This window comes from Lygodium microphyllum, chromosome 13 (genome assembly GCF_053477565.2).
Source record: "Lygodium microphyllum isolate KBCC chromosome 13, Lygodium_microphyllum_v1.1.10, whole genome shotgun sequence".
Lineage (NCBI taxonomy): Eukaryota > Viridiplantae > Streptophyta > Polypodiopsida > Schizaeales > Lygodiaceae > Lygodium > Lygodium microphyllum.
Genome location: NC_141147.1, coordinates 111,166,442 through 111,183,452, shown reverse-complemented (window position 1 = coordinate 111,183,452; position 17,011 = coordinate 111,166,442).

The window sequence follows — 17,011 nt, the reverse complement described above, 5'->3', positions numbered from 1 at the left end:
GAGGAGAGAGAAAAAGAAATGAGAGAGAAAAAGAGAGAAAGATCATTAAACCTAATGGGAAAAGAGAGAAAGAGAGGGTCAGGGTGAGGGAGGGAGAGGAAATGAGAGAGGGAGAGAAAGAGAGAAAGGAAAATGAGAGAAGGAGAGGAGAGAGAAAAAGGAATGAGAGAGAAAAAGAGAAAAAGAGAAAAAATCATTAAACCTAATAGGGAAAGAGAGAAAGAGAGGGTTAGGGTGAGGGAGGGAGAGGAAATGAGAGAGGGGGAGAAAGGGAGAAAGGGAAATGAGAGAGGGAGAGGAGAGAGAAAAAAATCATTAAATCTAATAGAGAAAGAGAGAAAGAGAGGGTCATGGTGAGGGAGGGATAGGAAATGAGAGAGGGAGAGAAAGAGAGAAAGGGAATTGAGAGAGGGAGAGGAGAGAGAAAAGGAAATGAGAGAGAGAGGAGAGAGAAAAAGAGAAAAAACATTAAATCTAATAGGGAAAGAAAGAAAGAGAGGGTTAGGGTGAGGGAGGGAGAGGAAATGAGAGAGGGGGAGAAAGAGAGAAAGGGAAATGGGAGAGGGAGAGGAGAGAGAAAAAATGAGATAGGGAGAGGAGAGAGAAAAAGAGAAAAAATCATTAAACCTACTAGGGAAAGAGAGAAAGAGACGGTACCCGGCCCTGGCACCTGCTACATAGTATCATAGTACTGGGTACTTGGAACTATGATACTAGAGTACTAGGTGCTAGATACTAAGATGCTATGATATTATGTGCTAGGTACTGAGTACTAGGTACTAAATGCTAGTGTTCTATGATACTATATGCTAGGTCATAGAAAAAGAGAGAGATGGAAGGAGAGGATAACAATCTAAGAAAAGAAAAGAATGATAACAAAAACAAATTGTTTGTTGTAACGTAGACAAAATGGAAAATGAAGAAGGTCCTGTTGTTCAAGATCGCAAGGCGTATCTTAATCAGTGTGTCCCATGTTCTTGCTCTCAATGCCAGCTGGCAATTAGATGAAACACCAATTGTCTATAGAATACGTACAACGATTTGGCGAGTTTCAATCTAAGATCATTGATCAGGCGATTGCGGATTTTCAGCAAACGATAATTTGAAGTTAATATCAATCATGCATTGTACTCGCAAGCTAATTAAATACATATACAATAAGATTGGGTCTCACTGGCAAATTTTCTATCCAGGGAGGTGATGTCTCGTCCCAAGGAGGAGTGCACCCTTTGCGGCCAATTAGAAGAGTATGTGGACATGCGACGGATGGAGTGCAAGAGCCAATCCACCACTCGCAAGGTCAATCTATAAAGTCAATGCTAGAGGAGACAGGCAACCTTCCAGACCTACCTACAATCTTAGAGCCTGAGATGGAGGCAATGATCGATGCATTGATTCCCATGGATGTCGAGATTTTTGATCCGCTTAGAGAGGAAGCATCCATACCATTATATGATGGGTGCCGAGTATCTCAACTGAAGACACTACTTGCACTCTTAAGTGTGCAAGCAAAATAAGGATGGAGCGATACGAGTGTGACCGAGTTGTTCAGGTACCTTGTACATATGCTTCATTGATTTTTTTCTTCGGCACTATTATTACAAACATTTGTGTTTTTTCAAGGTGTTTTATGATTTTTTTCAGGTTATTGAAATATCATATTTACCACCTGCAAATACCATGCCTGAGTCTCGTGATGATGATGCACGACATGTTTTAAGGAAGCTTGGCATGGACTACAATAACATCCATGCATGTATCAACGATTGTATATTGTTTCAAGGAGAATACGAGACTATGGAGACATGTCCAAAGTGTGGTGCTCACAGGTATTGACAGGACTTGCAAGGGCAAACCATTCCTCAAAAAGTTCTTAGACACTTTTCACTTATCCCCCGCATAAACCATATGTTTTGTACGTCCAACATGGCGAGCTTGACAACATGGCATGCGCAGAATAGGTCCACGGATGAAGTTCAACGAATATCAGCGGATTCACCCACATGGAGCTACATTGACTCTACCTTCCCAGGCTTTGCCCGAGAGCCAAGGAATCTTCGGCTCGGTCTTACAATGGATGGTGTGAACCCATTTGGTTTACGTTGAACTTCTTACAGTGTGTGGTCTATAGTCCTTGTCAACTATAACATCCCTCCATGGCTTTCAACGAAGAAAGGACATCTCATCCTTAGCTTACTCGTCCCCGACCGGTACAAAGTCAAAAATATGGACGTGTATCTTCGTCCATTAGTTGATGAGCTTAAGATTTTGTGGGAGGAGGGGGCCACCGTGCAAGATATGAGAAGGCGCGATGGTTGGCGGTCAACCAATATTCGAGCCATTCTCATGTGGACGATGCATGACTTTTCGGGATTTCGGAGAGTGCTCAGGTGAGAAGGCCTCCATTCTCATTGGTAATATCTATATTTTATCTTGTTCAAGCAAGTATTCACTAGGTCGTGGTGTTGGAACATGTTTGGTTACCTTAGGTTATCATGCATGTCCATTGTGCGGGCCATAGTTAGACTCCCGATGGTCACAAACCATGAAGAAGATGGTGTATTAAAGACACGCTGCTTTCTTGCCAGAGGATCATGAACTCAGGGAAGGTTTCCTTGGACGACCTCCAATACATATGAACACTGCAAGCTGGTACGAGCTGAAAATGGTCCACGCGGAATCACATCCAAATGGAATGCGATGGTTCTTAGTTTTCTACAAGTTGCCATATAATTGGACCCACTTACAAGTCAACCACTTATTGGATCCCATGCATATTTTCAAGAATGTGGGCAGCTTATTATGGGACCACATCAGAAGAAAGAGAGACACTATAGGGGCACGAATGGATTTGAAGAAGGTAGGTAAGATGGAGGCGCTTTGGCCGCAGTCGAGTGCTGATGATCGTGTGCAGCTTCCTCGCACTCCTAGGGTTTTGTCCACTAAAGAAGAGTGCATTGTGAATCAAGTAATCAAGTCTATCCGCACTTCGACGGGTATGATGCATTCTCTCAGGTCTGCATTTTCTAAAGACGACCAATTATCAGGGCTAAAATCCCATGACTGGTATAAGATATGTCAAGTTTGTAATACGAATGGATTGTAATTGGCGTGCGCATTTTGCTATTTGGAATGTAGCCATTATTCATAATGCTTTCTCATTTGTGACAATTTGTACTACCGATCGTGATCGCAATATGTCTTACTCCAGAAATACGCGGGGCCATTTACAAGTTATCGACTTTGGTGCAATGGATCTCACAAAAGGAGATTAAGACGTCCTCTATTGAATCCGCAAGGCGGAGAGTAGTGGAGACGGTTTGTCTCTTTGAGAAATACCTGCCCACCAGCATGCTCACGATACAAATCCACCTTCTTATGCATCTTGTGGATGAACTGGAGATTGCTGGACATGTCCATACGTGATGGATGTTCTTCTTGGAGCACTTCATGAAAACCCTGAAAGGCTTTGTGTGACAATGAGCTCGGCCAGAAGGTAGCATGGCCGAAGGTTGGTTGGTGTCTGAGGCGCTAGTGCATATTTCACAATGGCTACCAACGGTGGAACCAGACAATGAAATGCTATGGTCGCTGAAGGACGATGATAGACTGATTGGAGATGTGGTGGTTGAAAATGGGGTAGAAAAAATAATGGATGCCTCAATGGAAGAGGGTGAATCGCTTTTGTATGCTGCACCATGTCTCTATGGAGACGTGGCTCACCAAGTACCAGATCGCTAGGCAAGATCGAGAGGAAGCCGAGCTGAATTCCTACGTAGTACGCATCATCGACCAATTCGATATCCCGAAGGCATGGAGGAGATGCCGCGATTTATGTCAACGTGATGGTTGCATAAAGCTTTGGCCGCAACGTCTCGCGAAGGGACAGACGTCTCAATCGAGGAGTGGGAATTCTTGAGGGGATGTAGTCCAAAGGTGATGAGGGGTTTAGAATCTGTCGTATCTAAATTTTATATGCGACATCTAATTTGAGTGTTTCAATGTACAGTATAAAATATATAGTGTAGCGTGGTCGCACGGACGGCATTTTCGTGTGGAGCATATTGACAAAATGCACTCCACAATGGACTGTGGTATCATGGCAAGGTTCGAGCAAGAGAGCCAGCGACGAGCAACGGATCCAAACACGGTTGTGGATGAGATGGAGTATTTTGGGAACTTACAAAGTATTATTACGGTGGATTACCGTAGCTTCTCCATGATACTATTCGATGTGCAATGGTTCAAAGTCGTACTTGGAGAAGTTGGAGCAACAGTTCGACGAGGTCTATTTGGATTTCTTGAAATAGATTCCGAAAAAAAATGGATGGATTTGCGCGACACCTTTATGTTACCGGCCCATTGTGAACAGGTGCATGGACTCATTTGCTTGCCAATTGTATTACGACATTGTTTATGTCACAATGGTTTGAACTCTCTTGTACGTGTTTGTGAACATGTAATTTTCTATCCAAACCCCCAACAACCTCGATGGTGGTATGTTATACCTTCAACTCCCCGAAGTGCGAGAGTATATGATCAAAGCGATGTTTTGTGCATAGATGAAGATAATATGCAAATAGAGGGGTCGATATTGCAAGGGGTGGAGGCCGTCGAAAGCTTGGAGCTAGCATCAGCTAACAATGATGGAAATATAGGAGTCCAAGAATTCTTTGAGAATGAGGCAGACTCATTCTTTTATGGTAACATGTCTATCGACCTTCCAATGTATGCCGAGTTGTATCAGGAGATTAACATGGAACCATAGGATACTTCATACTTGGAGCATTCATTTACTCAATTCGTTGACGAATCGCTTATAAGGGTACATAAGATATACATTTTAAGTAAGATTTTTTTTAAAATGATTTATATTACTTTACTTTGTATCATTTAAATTGATTATTCTAACATCATTTTTATCTGTGCAGGTGACATTTTCAGGATGAGTCGAGGGATGAGTGATGAGGAGATACAGGACATCTTCACACGCATGTCTCCAGACCAGATCGCCTGATTTAGAGAGATAGCAGACCAGGAGCTGTCTCGGTCTTCGTCAGGGCGCTTTGTTAGATCTTCTTCAGTGCGATCGAATGCTTCGGCTACGATCTTGACGCTCACGACTTGGGCTAGAGGGAGAGAGTGCATCGGGATCAGGGGGATGTTGCAGAGATACAAAGACAGTGAGCTCGCGGTTGACACAGGATACAGGTGCAACTCCTCGCTCTCGTGGCTCAAGTGGATGCTGTGGAGACACGTCTTTGAGAACGAGGCAGACTCATTCTTTTGTGGTAACATGTCTATCGACCTTCCAATGTATGCGGAGTTGTATCAGGAGATTAACATGGGACCATAGGATACTTCATACTTGGAGCATCCATTTACTCAATTCGTTGACCAATCGCTTATAAGGGTACATAAGAAATGCATTTTAAGTAAGGCTTTTTTTAAATGATTTATATTACTTTGCTTTGTATCATTTAAATTGATTATTCTAACATCATTTTTATCTGTGCAGGTGACATTTTTAAGATAAGTCGAGGGATAAGTGATGAGGAGTTACAGGACATCTTCGCACGCATGTCTCCAGACCAAGTCGCCTGATTCAGAGAGATGGCAGACCAGGAGCTATCTCGATCTTCGTCAGGGCGCTCTGCTAGATCTGCTTCAGCGTGATCGAATGCTTCGGCTATGATTTCGACGCTCACGACTTGGGCTAGAGGGAGAGAGTGCATCGAGATCAGGGGGATGGTGCAGAGATACAGAGACAGTGAGCCCGCGGTTGACACAGAATACAGGTGTGACTCCTCCCTCTCGTGGCTCAGGTGGATGCTGTGGAGACACGAATACTGTGTCTCCGTCTCATCATTCAGTTGGAGCTGCATCACCTCCAGGATTTGTCACACTTGTGGGGACGTCTACTCCAGTTACTCCGGCTTTTGCGCAGCCATCAGCAGGTGGCACCCCTTTGGGTGCCACTCCGAGAGAGGTTACCCCCGTCGGTACACCGAATGTAGAGGGGTCTCTTGGATATACCCAGGAGCGTGGATGGAGATGGAAGATGACCCATCTTACACAGACTCCTAGGAGTTATGGATATCTAGTCGATAGTAGGGCAGGAGCCATCATCCTGAATGATGAGGGGAGGAGGGTGATGGCTTGCATGAGAGAGTTGTGCCAACAAGTTTTTTGGCACAACGTCTTGGATCATTGGAAGAACATACTGGAGGGGAGAAAGGACTATATAGTAGCATCCTTGTACGAGGAGTTTCCGGTGCCAGCCGCAGTAGATAGATTCTCTACGGGCTGGATGATGGATTACATGCGCGCATACATGTCACATAGATGATCCGACGCACGCAAGGCAATCAAGAGTGGGGCTGCAAAGCCCGAGTGGTTAGATGCAGACAACTGGCGCCGACTGAGGGAGGAGGCTACAGATTCTCCAGGACGTTGGAGTCAGTAGCACGAGGCGGCGAGGGCACGACTCGAGGTTGGAGTGGTCCATCATCTTGGGGGCGGGCACAGGACATATTTAGAGGACTTTGTAAGTTTTTCTTTTGTTTTGCTTGTTTATTTTTTTGAAATATTCTTTGTACTGACAATCATATTTCTAACAGTTAGCATTTTGTTTTCTTTGCAGCACTCCGTTACAAATCGCAATCTGATTGGCCTTGAGACTTGATGTGCAGAGAGGCACGGTCTCAAGGCATTGATCGATCGATTGTATAGATGCAGCGGCCTTGTAAGTCACTCATCTTTCTTGTCTGTAGTTACCATGAGATATTTGAATGCATTATTGTATGGTGGAGTGATGTGTTGTTTCTTTTTCTGCAGAGTCCGTTCAATGCTCCTTTGCGGCGAGATGAGCTTTTGGGGGACGAGGATGTGTAGCTCGCCCTTGGATCCCTAGAGCTCACACACCTTTATTTTTGAGTCGCCTGATCTATGTAGACATTTTCTATGTATTAGTGATATCCTATCATGATTGTACCAATTACTTTTTATGCGATCATGTATTTATTTCATGTATCAGTTTTATGATTTCAGTATACATTGTTTTTGTTTACAAGCGCATTGTACACAGTAGTACAGAAACTATTTTGTATGGCTCTCATAAAGCACACAGTGCTATATGTAAATTTTTTTCCCTGTTACCGTCGTTATTAGCGTCAAATTTTACTGCTTGCGTCGCTATTGGCGTCATTATGCACGTCGCAAAACTGTCGCTATCAGGGTCGGTAGTGGCGTCATTGATAGCTATCAGCGTCGATATTGGCAACGTCAATACCGACGCTGATAACGACGGTTTGCGACGTGCATAATGATGCCAATAGCGACACTAATAGCGACACCAATACCGACTGTTCTATGGCATCGCCAATAACGATGCTTTTTGCGACAACAAGGGCAAATTTTGTTGTTTGCATTTTCGTCGCTTTAAACATCGATATAAGGCCTATATCTTGTAGTGTATTTTGAGGCTGTAGATAATGTTGCGTGGAAGGAAGGAGCACTATCCTACAATAGAAAGGCACCACTAACTAGGTCACATTGTCTAGCGTTTTTTTGAAAACTGAAAACCCCTAGTCTAACTATAGCTAGGTTTGATTTCTACTAGCTTAATTGTTTGCGTGACTCTTTGTTTTGCCATTTTGTAATTGGATTTCTTGAGTTTGTCTAGTTTAGGGTTTGTTTCTGTCATTTTGTTTAGTTTTTTGAGTGTGAAACTTGATAGCCTTGGTCGAGCTTGGTATTGTTTTGGATAGGTTGGAGCTGAAGATTGCTAGTAGCTATTGAACATTGTGGAACAAGGTTTATTTTCTTGCTGAGACTCTTGCAGATCATAGGGATCATGAAATCGTGAGCATTTCATGTTGCACTGCACTCGGGAGGTCATCTCCTAATTTGTTCAAATACTTCCATGCCATGGGTTGGGATTATGCATGTTTTGCACCATCATTGAGCACTAGCACTACATGAGATCCATTGCATCTATATGCAGTAAATCCTAGTTACATACGCACATGAGAAAGCACCTGTCATTGAGCACGCACTCTTTTCTTGCACGCATGATATTTGGGATGTTCATCACAAAGTTAGGAACCTCTGGTTGAGTGGGTAAGGTGGTTGGATGAGTTCAGGGTCGTGGAGGATGCCACTGATTATAAGATGGGTTGTTCTTATCTGGTCAACATCTTGGGGACCATCCTTTTTCTTGAGTGACTGTGAGATTTTGGGTGGGTAGAGCGGAGATTGTCATTTTTCTTGATGAGCATTGAGAGATGAGGATAAGGAAACTTAAATTAAGAAGAAACTTTGTTTGCATTATGCATGACACAAGAGCACATTTAGATAGGCTAGGCACAGTTCTTCAAGTGCATCCATTATTTTTTGTGTGAAGCATCACTTGAATGGTTGCATAGCATGGATTCTATATCGCTTATTTCTCAAGTCATGTATGATTGTGCATGAGGTACTCTTTCATAGCATATATATGCTAGGGCACATTGCATGGAAAAACATGTACATGAGAAGAGGTATATGGGTTCTCGAAGTTACATGCTTTGTTGAAGATTGTGGTAAAATCAAAAGTATGATACGATTCAAAGAAGGGGGGGTCATGGAGGAAGAAGCGGCAAATGTTGCAAGTGTATCCATCAGTGTATAAATTATGATGTTGGTATTCACTTTCATTGTGGGCTATTTTTGAAATGGAAGAAGATTATGGTCCTGTATGAAGCTAGTGCAGCATTACTAATTGGAACTAGGTACACATGCAAACTTATATACTTATGTTTTTTGAGAATCAGTGCTTGATGATGCTGTGGCTATAGTAATGTACAAAGGTTTACATTGAGCATCAAATGGCATGAGTTCTTTACCAACAAATTGTGAAAATGTGGAATAGAAGAATGTGTCCCAAAAGAACAAAAGGCTTTAAAAGTGATTGCTGCCAAGCTGCGAAGGAAAGGTACGGGTAATCTTGATATCACCGACAGATTTTCAGGCATGCAGTGTTATTGGACAAGTTGGTTTCTTCATAAAAGAAATTTAAGAGATTTTTGGAGCCAATATTCTAATTTAAGTTTTTGCAACCGAGCAGCTCAATCTGCTCGAGCTCATGACATTGGTAATACATTGATAAATGTTGGCTAATGTGATGGCTTAATGAAGGATGGCGGCCTGTGATAATGTTTGTCAGGAAAGGTGGCAGTCTGTTCGAAGGGTTACGAAGCGTGATGGCAGTCGTTAATGATGGGCTGGGTGGCATGTCATAGGCGAGACAACGGCATTATAAAGACAATTATGGCTTAAGATGACAAGACAATGCATGAAAGGTGGCGATTACTTGAAATATGCGCAATAGAGGCAAAATGACAGCATCGTGAGTTGGAGGAAAAATCTGGCTATGAATGCATCTGTGTGGCTAAGAACAACGGTTTACAGCCCTGGGATCATGGATGTGCATTTCGTGGTTTTGTGGGCCATACATCAAGGAGGGTAATCCTGCAGCATCCTTCATAGGCCGTCATGGTAATGTCCATCTCTGCCGCATAGGGTTGAATGTGTCAGCGTAATATGGTATGTGAGATATTCGATACTGAAAGCTGTTGAACATTGTAAGGTTTGGGAGGCAAAGAGGACGTTGTTAGATTTGTTGTTTGCAGAACTTGGAAAGCAAGAGAGCAAGCATCTAGGGAGAATACTGGATGAAGATCCAGCTGTTTTTCGGTCTGAGGGTAGAGAGATAGCATACCCAGTGATGACTGCTAATGATGGATCGAATTGACGGACGGCATAATGATGTTGCAGGAAACGGCGTTAATTTATATACGCTTTGTGACTTTTGTGGATACGAAATGTTTATCCGTTGCTCAGATACAGCTCGCTATTAAGGAGCTCCAACTTGCAAAAGTACTTGTGAATTTGAAGACGATTGTTTAAATGAGTTGAGTCTCGTGACTGTTATTGTTGATAACGATGTAGTGGGGGTGGCATATGTTGCGGTACGAATGATAACGACATCGAGGGCAATAATGGTGAAGGCGGCATTGTACTTTGATAGCACGAGTGACAAGGCATGCAGAGTTTTGTTGCAGAAAACGGGTCTAAAGTCACGCCATGCGGCAGCAAGGATGGTATATCTTGATCTATATGGCGGGCACAGTGATGCGTCAAGAACAGCAGGAGGTTTTAATGGTCGTTAAGGCTTTTCGCCAAGGCTTAGGCTTTTGAAGCAGCCCTCAAATTTGAAGGGTACCATGACTTTTCTTTTTGAAGGGCAAAAATGAGTCTGCACTTCAAAAATGATGGCTAAAAATAAGGGTTAACTTTCATTAGATAAGTACATTTTTTATGAGCATTTCTAAGTTGAAGGATGCTTTTTAAAAGTTTACTTCAACTCTCATATATTGTAGTATAAGAGTAGAATAGTCGAATCCACATATAACACAAGTAAAGTTGGATTAGATTATATATGCACTTACAAATTGACTTAAATAGACTTTTTAAAGCACTTACAAATAGACTTAAATACATGAAAAAGAGAGAACATGTATATTTGATATCATATAAATTTAGGTAAGCTGCCAAAAAAAATGTTAAAGATCATTACAAAAAATTTCTATTGTCGTAGTACTCATAAGAGGGCATGTACATTGCATATCATATAAATTTAGGCAAGTTGCCAACAAAATGTTAAAGTGATTACAAAAAGTTCTTGTACAATGCCCATGACATAGTATAATATCCAAAAGTCATTGTTGTTACTTCTTATGATGCCCCTAAAGCTTGAGTGCGTCTCACCTTCATATTTTTCCATACCTCAAAAATCAAATTCCAATCTACTTCTTCCAAGTTTTCTAGAGAAGAAAGAGACATGAACATGAGCATATCTAAAGTGGTGAGAGATAAACATGATCTCTCATCACTTTTAACACGATTCTGTTTTGAAAACCCTCTTTCACAAGCAGCTGAACTTGCAGGTAGGACTACCACAATCTGCCATAACTTGTACAAAGCAGGAAACATTTGCATCCATTCTATTTCCCCACCACATTGTCTCCAAGCTTCAAGAAGTCCCTTTGAGGGATAGGATTCAAAGAGATATAGAACAAATCTTTGCAACTCACCTTCACATTGCTCGGGCTGAATTAAAGACCTCTCTCCTTTACCAAATTTCTCGCAAAGCTGAGAGAGATATTGTCGAACTGATTGGCCTCGAATTTGTGGATCTTTGGAATAGTTTTTAGGAGAAAATAGCTTTGCTGCATTGAACAAGTGATGATCTTGAAACCTTTCATCAAAGTTGATTATCAACCTCTGAATAAAAGCCTTTGCTAACCATGTACATTCGTCAAAAGTGATCTCTTGTGCTTTTTCCACTAATGAAGTGAACTGCAACACATGTAGATGTATAACACCTTCTTTGTCTTTCACTGAGAACAATCCATTGTTTGTTGCCTTAATGAAGCTAGTTAAGTACTTAGATCCATTTGCAAATGTATCAGTCAAATACCAACCCTTCAAGAGATTGATAAGCACATCTATCTCTCTTCCAATCATTGTAATGTCACAATCATTTTCCTGAAATTTTTGGCTCAATACATTAGTTTCTTTAAGTACATCTGCCATGAAATGAATAATAAATAGCAATTGAAAATTTGTTGCTTTTTTATACATTGTTGGATACTTTGTCTTCCAACATTCCAACAATATAGGCAGCACTTTTACCAACCTACAATGACAAAACAACTAAGTTTTAAAAAAAACAAGAATAAAATTAGAATTAATCTAATCTAAAGCTAATAACTAATCAAATGTATACCTTTTCATGACATTTCCACGCGACAACCATCTCACACCATGAATTCTCATTATCTCGTAATTTCTTGGTAAAAAGGCAAGCATGAGCTTGCTCACTTCGGCTCTTCGAAGAGACGAATTTCCTATCCATTCTCGAACTTTGTTAGCAAAGCTATCCACATAGCTAATCTCTACAAAGCATTCACATGTATCTTTAACTACAAGTGCTTCCTTATGGGCAATACAATGTACCCCAAGCAAATGTGGTACATCCTTGCAAAGCTTTGCAAATAATCCAGATCTTCTTCCAACCATAGACGCAGCACCATCCGAGCCCATAGCAACCATCTTAGAAAGTGGAAGATCTAATTGATGCAGCACTTTCATAATGCCTTCATACATGGATTGAGCCTTTCCATCATCAATACCAATGAGTTTCACAAAGGAGGTTTTAGGAGAGCCTACACCACCATCCTTTAAGTATGTGATATAAAGGATGAGATGCTTCTCAAACCTTCTATCCGTGCTTTCATCTACAATGATAGAAAAAAACGGACTACGCCCAATCTCCTCCTTAAGTTGTTCCCAATATACCATATACATGGCTGAGCGAAAATATTTTCCAGAGGATGGATTGATATAAGCTGAATACTCGCAAGAAAGAGGCATGCTAGGAGTTTTCATATGCATGAGAAATTTACATTCATCTTCAAATGCTTCTAAAGACATGTCCTTTATGGCAACCCTATACATGATTTGTATAACACTAATAATTCTACACCATAAGTTCCACATGCTTTTCAATATGCTTTACATTTTCACCAGCCATAAAGCTTTTGCGCTGAACTGCTAACTTATGCGACTCGGAGGCATTATGGATAGCCAATGCTTGCTTTTGAATGGTAGTGCTACCTTTTCCTCCAAAAGGATTTGACATGTTCAATGAAGTGCAAATTGAGCACTTCACTCTCTCCTTCCCCTCTTCATCCAAGATTGAATAAGACCAAGGATAGAGAAGCTTCCACGAGGATACATAGCTACGAACATATACTCTCTTTTTCCCATTAAGAATACCATTTGCACTTTCATTCTCTAAACATTCTGCATTTGGAAAAGTAATCCCAATCTGCTCAAGCAATCTTTGACGCTTATCCTTTTTAGGCCTTCCCATCCTAAAATAACATATCAACAAGACTTTAAAACTAACATGCATGTAGCACTTGATATGCATACATCCACTCCTTTCTTTACATTTTGATCAATTTAATAGTGTGGATGAAGTTGTAGAATAGAGAGCTATCATTAATAAATCATATTCACTTAATATCACATAAAATAGAGCAAGCTTACCTATTTGCTTACTTATATATACAAAAAATAGCACAAACACCCAAAAATCACACCAAAACCTAAAAAGTGACATGAAACTAATTAACATATGCATCTAAACATGCATTCAAATTATCAAAAAAAAAATTAGCACAGCCACCCCATAATCACATTCAAATAATGTATTTAACTGAAACTGAAGCAAGTTAATTCTATATTACATGTATCTAAACACAACTCAGAAGATCAATGACTTGAGTAGAATCAAAAATCACAAGTCAAAAAGCTTGAAACTAAAATAAGCTGATTGTAGACATGCTTGAATATGGAATAAATTGAGGTGTTAAGCACACATTTTTTTTTCAATGTCTTATACAATTGCCACAAAGAATAGCTAGCAAATGTAATAAGATAGTTACCATATTCAATGCATGCTACATAGTCTACATTGTTCAATCTATGCCTAATCTTATCCATGGCAATACCTACCAACTGGCAATCGTATTTTGTAATGCATGGACTTGCATTGAGAAGGAACTTATTTCTATGTCTCTCCACACAACTCTTCAAGGAGCAATTAGCATCTCTATTTACTAGCATAGGTATAATAAAACCATTGCATTTGTGATGAAAACTCTTCAAGTGGCAACTGTGGTTTCTAGTGAGTCTTCAGTGCTAACACCTTGCATTTACCACCATGTTTAAATGTGACTCAACTAGAATTTGTGGTTAGGAAATCATTATTATGTTCTCTTTCATGGGATTTGCATAGCAAGATAAATTAATTCAAATTTCACCATCTTTATTTTCAGCATAGCAAGATAAACATAGCATAATGACTACAAAGCAAGATAAACATAGCACAATGACTACAGTACAGCTCTATTTCTGCATTATAATCTATTGTTCTTGCTCATCCAAATTTGCAGGTTTCATTTCTATGATTATGATATTACAAGACAGATTATAACCAAGAGATTCACCAATGCTTGATAGATGGCATTCCCAATAAGGACAAACACACACAAATTTGCAAAACAAAGTTTCAAAATCCTAACCCAATTTACCTTATCAAATTCGACAATACTGGACTTGGAAGTTTGATGACTGGAGAGGTAGAGCTGAGTCTCCAAGGTCAGGTGGCAAGTCGAGTTGTGAGAGAGAGACTTGGGGACTCGGGAGCCCAAGCCACAGCCTCTAGGGCCCAGGCCGCAGCCTCCAGGGTCAAGCGAGAGAGAGAGGGGGAGCCCAGGCCACAATCTTCAAAGCCCAGGCCATAGACTCCCAGCTGCCAGCTGAGTAGAAGCCTCCAAGGGGAAGCCTAGGCCGTAGCCTCCAGGGCCCGAGTGAGGGGAGAGAGACAAAGCTCCCCCTTAGGCCGCAGCCTCCAGGGCCCGAGTGAGGGGAGAGAGACAAAGGGACTCCCGAGTCCCAACCACAACCTCTAGGGCCGTCTTCAGGGGAGCGAGGGCAGGGGCCACTGGGCCAGTCCGCCACGGCAAGGGCCACTGGGGAGAGAGACAAAGGGACTCCCGAGTCCCAACCGTAGCCTCCAGGGCCGTCTTCAGGGGAGCGAAGGCAGGGGCCACTTGGCTAGGCCGCCACGGCAGTCTTCAGGGGAGCGAGGGCAGGCCGCCACGGCAGTGTTCAGGGGAGCGAGGGCTGGGGCCACTGGGCCACTGGGCCAGTCCGCCACAGCAGGGGCCAGGCTCCAGTCCTCCACGGCAGGGGCCAGGCCCGAGGGGTCACGGCGCACGCCCTGCGGCCCTAGAGGCTAGGGATTACAGGCTACAGCTCACTCAAAGGCTGAGGCTTGAGCCTTAAAGGAATCAGGGCCCAGGCCATACTTCAACGAGAGGTAAACCGTAACAGGTTCCAGAGTCCAGACTCCATACTTCAACGAGAGGGCTTTAAGCGAGACTCGAGAGGCTTTAGAAGTTCAGCCCTCAAGGCTCAAGGACATTCCAGCGGCCAGCCTCCAAGCTCCAGCGAAGAGCGAGAGGGAGACTCGAGAGGACTCAAGTCTCAGGAGGAGAGACTTGAGAAATTAGGAGGACAGGACTTGAGGAGGAGAGACTAGAGTCTGAGACTTGAGAAATTAGAAAGTGCCCCCTGGCGAATGGCCCTTGAGGCTTGAGGCTTGGCCCTTGGGCCTTGAGGCTTGGAAGTTGGCCCTTTAAAGTTTAGGTACCGACTCCACATGGCACAGGAATTTAAGGATTTTGGAAGGTGGGCAATAACCAAATTTATTATTTTGGAAGGTGGGTGACAGCCTACAGGTGTACCGTGTACCCCATAGTAGAAGTCTAGAACTTAGAATCTAGATTCTAGAGACTAGAACTTAGAAGTCAGGATTCCAATTTCCAATTTTCAAATCTAATTTTTCAAAATTAAAATTAAAATTAAAATTTATTATTAGATTTTAAAATTTTATTTGAAGGGTGTCTTCGAAATGCACCCTTCTTTTGAAAAGTGTACTTGTTTTTTACATTTCTCTCTGAAGGCTGATTTTATTTTTCAACTTTCCTTTGAAAATTCATAAAAGGTTTAACACTTCAATTGTTGAAGGTCATTCTCATGAAAAGCGTTTTTTTTGAATGTCACATAAGTTGTTAGGCTTCTAGAGAAGGGTCAAAACCCCTTTGAAGGGCGTTGCAACCTTCAAATTTGAGGGCTGTTTTGAAGCTTTAAAAAGAGTGCCTTAACCTTCAGAGAAAGCAAAAGTAGGAAAAGCCTTAGCTTTTTACAAAAAGTCAAATGCATATCCAACGTGAGAGGGAATGAAAACTATATAAGAAGGTAAGAGGGGACTCTTAGGGCCCCCCCTCACCCCATCTAAGCATCTTGTATCATGTGAGAGAAGAGTGGAGGGTCACATGTTAGAGTGAGCTCTTATCATGCCAATTTGAAAGTTGAAGCATTTGGATGTCGAAGCGCCGAGTATCAGCGAAGGTTGTCAAAGTATGAAATTTCTATGTTGTTGGATTTTTTTTCAAGGTTTGTTTTGACCTTTGTGCAAAGTGTTGGTATTTTCGAAATTTGTGTTTAAGTTTCTTTGTTGTTTTTGAGCTACATGAGGCATTGTTTGGCATTTGGTTTTATGTGTGATTCGCGTGGTATTTGTCGAAATACTTAAATTTTTTATGTTGTGTTGTGCATCTGACAAAGCCAATTTCCCCAACAGGCACTCCTTAACGTCTCGTTATCGGGTTGTGAGTAAGACTTGTTCTTGATCACCGTTCACATAACAACTTCTTGATGAGAATTAGAAAGCCATATTTCGAATTAACATTGAGAATGTCCATTTTTGCACTTTGCATTACCTCATGTGCATATTTGACAAGTTATTAGAGTTGCATATCAATTAAGTATACACAATGAAGCTTCTCTCCAGATGTGAAGTAGCTATTAAGAAAGTCGAGGAGCTATTAAATTCATTAGATGTACATGGAGACAAGGTAATGATTAAAAAGGGTCAGAAAATATTAGGCCTAATTTCTGACATAGCAGCCTAATTTCTGACATAGCAAAAAATATATCAATGAGTGGAATGAAGGCGAAGAGATTCTTGAGCACTATGATTGGCGAGCATCAAAGTTAAAGTGGGATCATTAGGTGTACATGAAGACAATGTAAAGATATGAAAGAACAAAAAAATATCATGTTTAACTTAGGGCATAGCACAGAAAATATCAATGAGTGGAATGAAGGCAAAGAGATTCTTGATTGAGCAATATGAGTGCCAAGCCATCAAAGTTAAAGTGGGAGGTGTGAAAAGCTTTATGCAAATGCAATATAGATTTGGAAAGAGACCATACACTTAAGAATGCCTAGAGGTGAAAGGTTTGGTATTCTTTTGATAGGCTAGTATGTA